This window comes from Myxine glutinosa, chromosome 6 (genome assembly GCF_964187855.1).
Source record: "Myxine glutinosa chromosome 6, kmMyxGlut1.1, whole genome shotgun sequence".
NCBI lineage: Eukaryota > Metazoa > Chordata > Myxini > Myxiniformes > Myxinidae > Myxine > Myxine glutinosa.
The window spans coordinates 177,816,951-177,822,950 of NC_136266.1; the positions used below are offsets into that span (position 1 = coordinate 177,816,951).

The 6,000-nt window shown below is 43.3% G+C and overlaps 1 protein-coding gene across 4 annotated transcripts in view; it reads left to right on the top strand.

Annotated features, from left to right (window-relative positions):
• Positions 1-6,000, top strand: part of SMG8 (SMG8 nonsense mediated mRNA decay factor) — an 83,906-nt gene that overhangs the window by 13,657 nt on the left and 64,249 nt on the right. The gene's annotated exons all lie outside the window — the stretch shown is intronic.

Here is a 6,000-nt window from a genome sequence, read left to right on the forward strand (position 1 = left end):
CCAACTCTTGAAAGACAGCGTGGCAAGCAGTGTCACTTGCAAACAACTTGAAGGCTTTGTGTTTAGATTTCCCATGAAAAGAGCTGACAGAATCACACCCCTGTGAAACAGTGTGGTGATATCAACGCTTTGTGACATTGGGCCCCAGATGTGAGCTAATCTTTTGACAGACTGAAGGTCCTCCTGCTGTTGCCGCTTCCAGTGTGGAATAATAAGTCTGCTTCAATATGCTCAGCCATGGTGATTCCAATCACAAAGACGTCTGTGTCAGGACTCTTGATTAGGACCGGGTATGGGGCCCTATCTGTTGAACTTGATGGCTGATGTCGAGCAGCATACTGACGGTGAAGGAAAAGGCGAGTATCTGCTTCGTCATGGTTGCATTCGAGTTCTGGCACAAAGCGAACAATCGTTTGCTCATTTTCGTTTGTAAACTCGTGGCACTCTCCATCATGAGCAACGAACACCTTGACTTTCTTCAGACATTCAGCTTGTTTCTTCCTCCAAGTCTGAAAAAAAAACCCTGATCGGCTCTGCTCTGCACAGCTGACATCGGCATCAGCACAGATCAGCTCTGCACATTCATTTTGAGAATCATACTGAATTACACCTGTATATATTTTTATATGTAAATTCAAGATGGCTCACACATGTACAGATGACAAAGAATGACAAAGATGACAAATATAAAAGAATCCCATCAGGGCCCTGTTGTATAAAAAGTTAAACGCATGTCATATTTCAGCCAATCACATGGACTCTTATGGAGGCATTTCTGACTCACGTTTAATTTTTTGAATTGCGTTTAAACGCAAGTTTTTATGCAACAGGGCCCAGGCCCCCATGTATGTTAATTCATTGTCCTCAGCAAGAGTAACTGTCCTAAGAGTTTTAGATAGAGGGGTCATACTCAGTCACAATGTCAATGACGAGAGAGAGAGAGAGAGAGAGAGAGAGAGAGAGAAGAGAGAGAGAGAGAGAGAGAGAGAGAGAGAGAGAGAGAGGAGAGAGGAGAGGAGAGAGAAAGAGAAAGAGAAAGAGAAAGAGAAAGAAAGAAAGAAAGAAAGAAAGAGAAAGCGAGAAAAAAAAAAAGAGAAAAAGAGACAAAAAAGCAACAAGTCAATGTATTAAAGAAGCCACTATTCAGTAGATCATGACACATGTCATGCATGGTCAACCGGGTCATTTTTAATATGATTGAAGGATAGTAGAATTTAGAGCAGAAGACCCTAGACTAGTCCCTACGAATACATTACTGGTTACTGAACTTAAGACGTAGATTGTCCGCATCAAAAGCCTCACTCGTAGCTAAGCTAGTACTAGTAGGGTCTAGTACCATTACAAGCAACAACTAAGTAAGACAATACTAGCACAGACTACAGTAGTAACCGTGTTACACTCACATCAATCATGCACAGAGTCACATTCACACAATCTTCAGCCTTCACAGTAAAAAAAAACAACTAATAATAACATTTTACAACCAGATTACTAGTCGTCATGAAAACAGGTCTGAAAATGACAGTTAGATTCTTTAGTATAGTAATCACTGAGTGTTGATTTTGACCATTCTGTCAATTAGTTTAACGGTAGAAAGGAGATCATGTGTACCTTCCAGATGTCTCACATTCATCAACACCGGCCGCGGCATCGGCAGCTGCAATCCCCACACCGGTACCGAGGCCCAGCCTGTGCTGGCTGTGTTGTTGTACTTGTCGCGCCTTGACGGCGACCTTACTTTTGGGGCTTCCTTCCAGTTCAATCCACTTAGCAGCACATTCCTGAAATTTCGGAGCACTTTTCTGACTGAATGAAATTACTTTGCTGTGGGTGTTGATGAAATGCATACAACAGAACCCCGAAGAACTGTCTTCAGAATCTTCGGCAGCATGAGCATCAGATGACATGTACGCCGCCATGACATCTTGTGTGTCCGGCAGCCTGGTAATTTGCTCTCATGACATGCTTCTTGAGAGTCTGCTTTGGGTGGAAGATGTGCCTCTGATTTGGTTAACATAAGGAGCAGATTGTATCTGGCCTCATTGACTTTCTCACAGTCCTGCCATACATTTTGCAAACAAATTTCTCCACACCTTTCACCAATTCATCACTGACTGTGAATGAACTCCCCAACTCTTGAAAGACAGCGTGGCAAGCAGTGTCACTTGCAAACAACTTGAAGGCTTTGTGTTTAGATTTCCCATGAAAAGAGCTGACAGATTCACACCCTGTGAAACAGTGTGGTGATATCAACGCTTTGCTGACATCGGGCCCCAGATGTGAGCTAATCTTTGACAGACTGAAGGTCCTCCTGCTGTTGCCGCTTCCAGTGTGGAATAATAAGTCTGCTTCAATATGCTCAGCCGTGGTGATTCCAATCACAAAGACGTCTGTGTCAGGACTCTTGATTAGGACCGGGTATGGGGCCCTATCTGTTGAACTTGATGGCTGATGTCTAGCAGCATACTGACAGTGAAGGAAAAGGTGAGTATCTGCTTCTTCATGGTTGCATTCGAGTTCTCATTTTCCTTTGTAAACTCGTGGCTCCATCATGAGCAACGAACACCTTGACTTTCTTCACACATTCAGCTTGTTTCTTCCTCCAAGTCTGAAAAAAAACCCTGATGAGCTCTGCTCTGCACAGCTGACATCGGCATCAGCACAGATCAGCTCTGCACATTCATTTTGAGAATCGTACTGAATTACACCTGTATATATTTTTATATGTAAATTCAAGATGGCACACACATGTACAGATGACAAAGAATGACAAAGATGACAAATATAAAAGAATCCCATCCAGGGCCCTGTTGTATAAAAAGTTAAACGCATGTCATATTTCAACCAATCACATGGACTCTTATGGCGGCATTTCTGACTCACGTTTAATTTTTTGAATTGCGTTTAAATGCAAGTTTTTATGCAACAGGGCCCAGGCCCCCATGTATGTCAATTCATTGTCCTCAGCAAGAGTAACTGTCCTAAGAATTTTAGATAGAGGGGTCATATTCAGTCACAATGTCAATGACCAAGGAAAGCGGGAGAGAGAGAGAGAGAGAGAGAGAAAGAGACAAAAAAGAAACAAGTCAATGTATTAAAGAAGCCACTATTCAGTTAGATCATGGACACATGTCAAGCATGGTCAACCGGGTCATTTTTAATATGATTGAAGGATAGTAGAATTTAGAGCAGAAGACCCTAGACTAGTCCCTACGAATACATTACTGGTTACTGAACTTAAGACGTAGAATGTCCGCATCAAAAGCCTCACTCGTAGCTAAGCTAGTACTAGTAGGGTCTAGTACTATTACAAACAATAACTAAGTAAGACAATACTAGCACAGACTACAGTAGTAACCGTGTTACACTCACATCAGTCACAGAGTCACATTCACACAATCTTCAGCCTTCACAGTAAAAAAAAACAAACAACTAATAACATTTTACAACCAGATTACCAGTCGTCATGAAAACAGGTCTGAAAATGACAGTTAGATTCTTTAGTATAGTAATCACTGAGTGTTGATTTTGACCATTCTGTCAATTAGTTTAACGGCAGAAAGGAGATCATGTGTACCTTCCAGATGTCTCACATTCATCAACGCTGGCCGCAGCATCGGCAGCTGCAATCCCCACACCAGTACCGAGGCCCAGCCTGTGCTGGCTGTGTTGTTGTACTTGTCGCGCCTTGACAGCGACCTTACTTTCGGGGCTTCCTTCCAGTTCAATCCACTTAGCAGCACATTCCTGAAATTTCGTAGCACTTTTCTCACCAAATGAAATTACTTTGCTGTGGGTGTTGATGAAATGCATACAACAGAACCCCGAAGAACTGTCTTCAGAATCTTTGGCAGCACTAGCATCAGACGACATGTACGCCGCCATGACAGCTTGTGAGTTTACAGCTCGCCTGAAACGACACGCGTGATTGGTTGATGAGCGTTGTGATGTATGTCAAATGTGCTGTGATTGGGCAATGTTTATTAAAAAATTGTCACAATTTCGTGTTTTTCCCATAATTAAAAAAAATGTGCAGGTTTTGTGCTTGACGAGTTTCAGATATGATTTCTGAAATATTTTCACACAACATATTATAAATACAGGTAGATACACGAGGTGGGTCACGAAACTAAACAAAACGGGAGCTCGGCCCACGGTCTAATAACAAAGTTTAGAAATGGTACGTCCTGCATTTTTTGTCTGTGCCACCACTGCATTTTTTGTCTGAGCTGTATCGTCTTAAATGCTGAATGTCACGCAAGGAAGCAGCAAGAACCTGCTTTGGCAGCACCGGTGCTCTGTAAACAGTACGGTACATCAAAACCAAAATGAATAACTGACATTTCTATCTTGCGTTTTTGGTGATGGGCAGGTGTCTATAACTGAACCTATTTTTGCAATCGTACGATATGCTGATTCAGAATTGTTTTTTTTATGCCTCCGCCGACGAAGTTGCCGGAGGCATTATGTTTTCGGGTTGTTTGTGCGTCCGTGCTAGGTTTTTGTTACCGTGATAACTTAAGGAACTAAGTCAAACTTGGTACAAGTATGTATAATGATGTAAAGATAAACTGATTAGAGTATGAGGTCAAGAGGTCAATGGTCAAAGATCTCGTCAGGTAAAAATTCTGTCACTGCGCAGAGAAAATCATATTGATTCTGTGCGGACAAACAGACAAACAGACAGACAGACAGAGACAGACAACCGGACTCAGATGCAATACCCTCTCCTCTGGTGAGGGTAATAATAAAGTGGTAAGGGGCAAGGGTACACCAACAGCAGGGTAGAGGGTCACTTAGAGGAACTTTTGGCAAAGTGAAGAATGAGAGGAAGTGGAGGGAAAATGAAATGGGATGAACAAACTGGATATGAGCTCGAACACGGCAACACAAGGAAAGAAAACTCGGGAGCACACTTAAATAGAAGAAAAATTGAAGAGGGGGGTTGAAGGAGAATATCCCCATAACCTTGAAAGAAATAGGCGGGCTTGGGGAAGGTTGATGCCGGTAGAAAACATCAAGAGCATGAATGGGGGGGGGGGGGGGGTGACCTGAAGAGGTGGTGAAAAGTCACCTTGAAGCCTTGCAGGCAAGAATGATATTGAACAGACTGGGGAAGTTGGTTCCACATGCAATAGATTGGAGAAGTAAATGAATGGACGTGAGCAGTACAACTGGATTTGACGAGTTTAACAAGAAGAGCGTTGCTGGCAGACCGTGTGCGCCCTGCAGAATCCCGAAGGAAAGGAAAGGGAGGGTTGGGGGACAGATCACAGAAAGGAATACAGAGGCCACCGACCTGTCTGCAATGAGAGAGTAACAGGTTCAATGATTTGGCTTCGGCCCAATGATTTTGGGGGCCTTGGTCTCCACGACGTGAAGAGGTGTGCAAGGTGATTGACAATTTGGATATGTCCTTTGCCCAAGAGAGAACATGGCTTATGGTGAAGCTCAAAAAATCGAGTGACTGAACTTCTTCAAGAGGTTTGGAAGTAGATGGGAGGGTTCACTAGATGCTCCTTTGAGAAAGACAGTTAGAGGGAGACAGAGTGAGTGAGTTGTCTGGATTGAAAGACATTCAAAGTGTTGGACCAGCTCCTGATTCTATCAAGGATGGCAGGGCACAATTTTTCAATCATCCCATACCTGTTTGTCAACACTTTCGCATTGATGAAGCCCCACAATAAGTTGTCTGAAGTTGTTAACTCTGGACTACATCGTGGCCACGGTAGGGGAGCTGGTGATCTGCGTTCAATCCATCGTTGAGGGAATGCTTCATTGAGATAGTCCCGAACATGCAACGCAAAATGCATGGTGCCCCATCTAGTTGGAACCAGACACATTCAGCTTGGAGGTATTATGTTTTTGGGTCGGCCCTCTGTCCGTACGGGCTGAACCTCGTTTTTCTCTGCAACTGCATATCCGATTGAGACGAAACTTTCAGGGTAGGAGCGACACCCATGCAGAATGTTTTTATGATAATTGTGACGTCATAGGTCA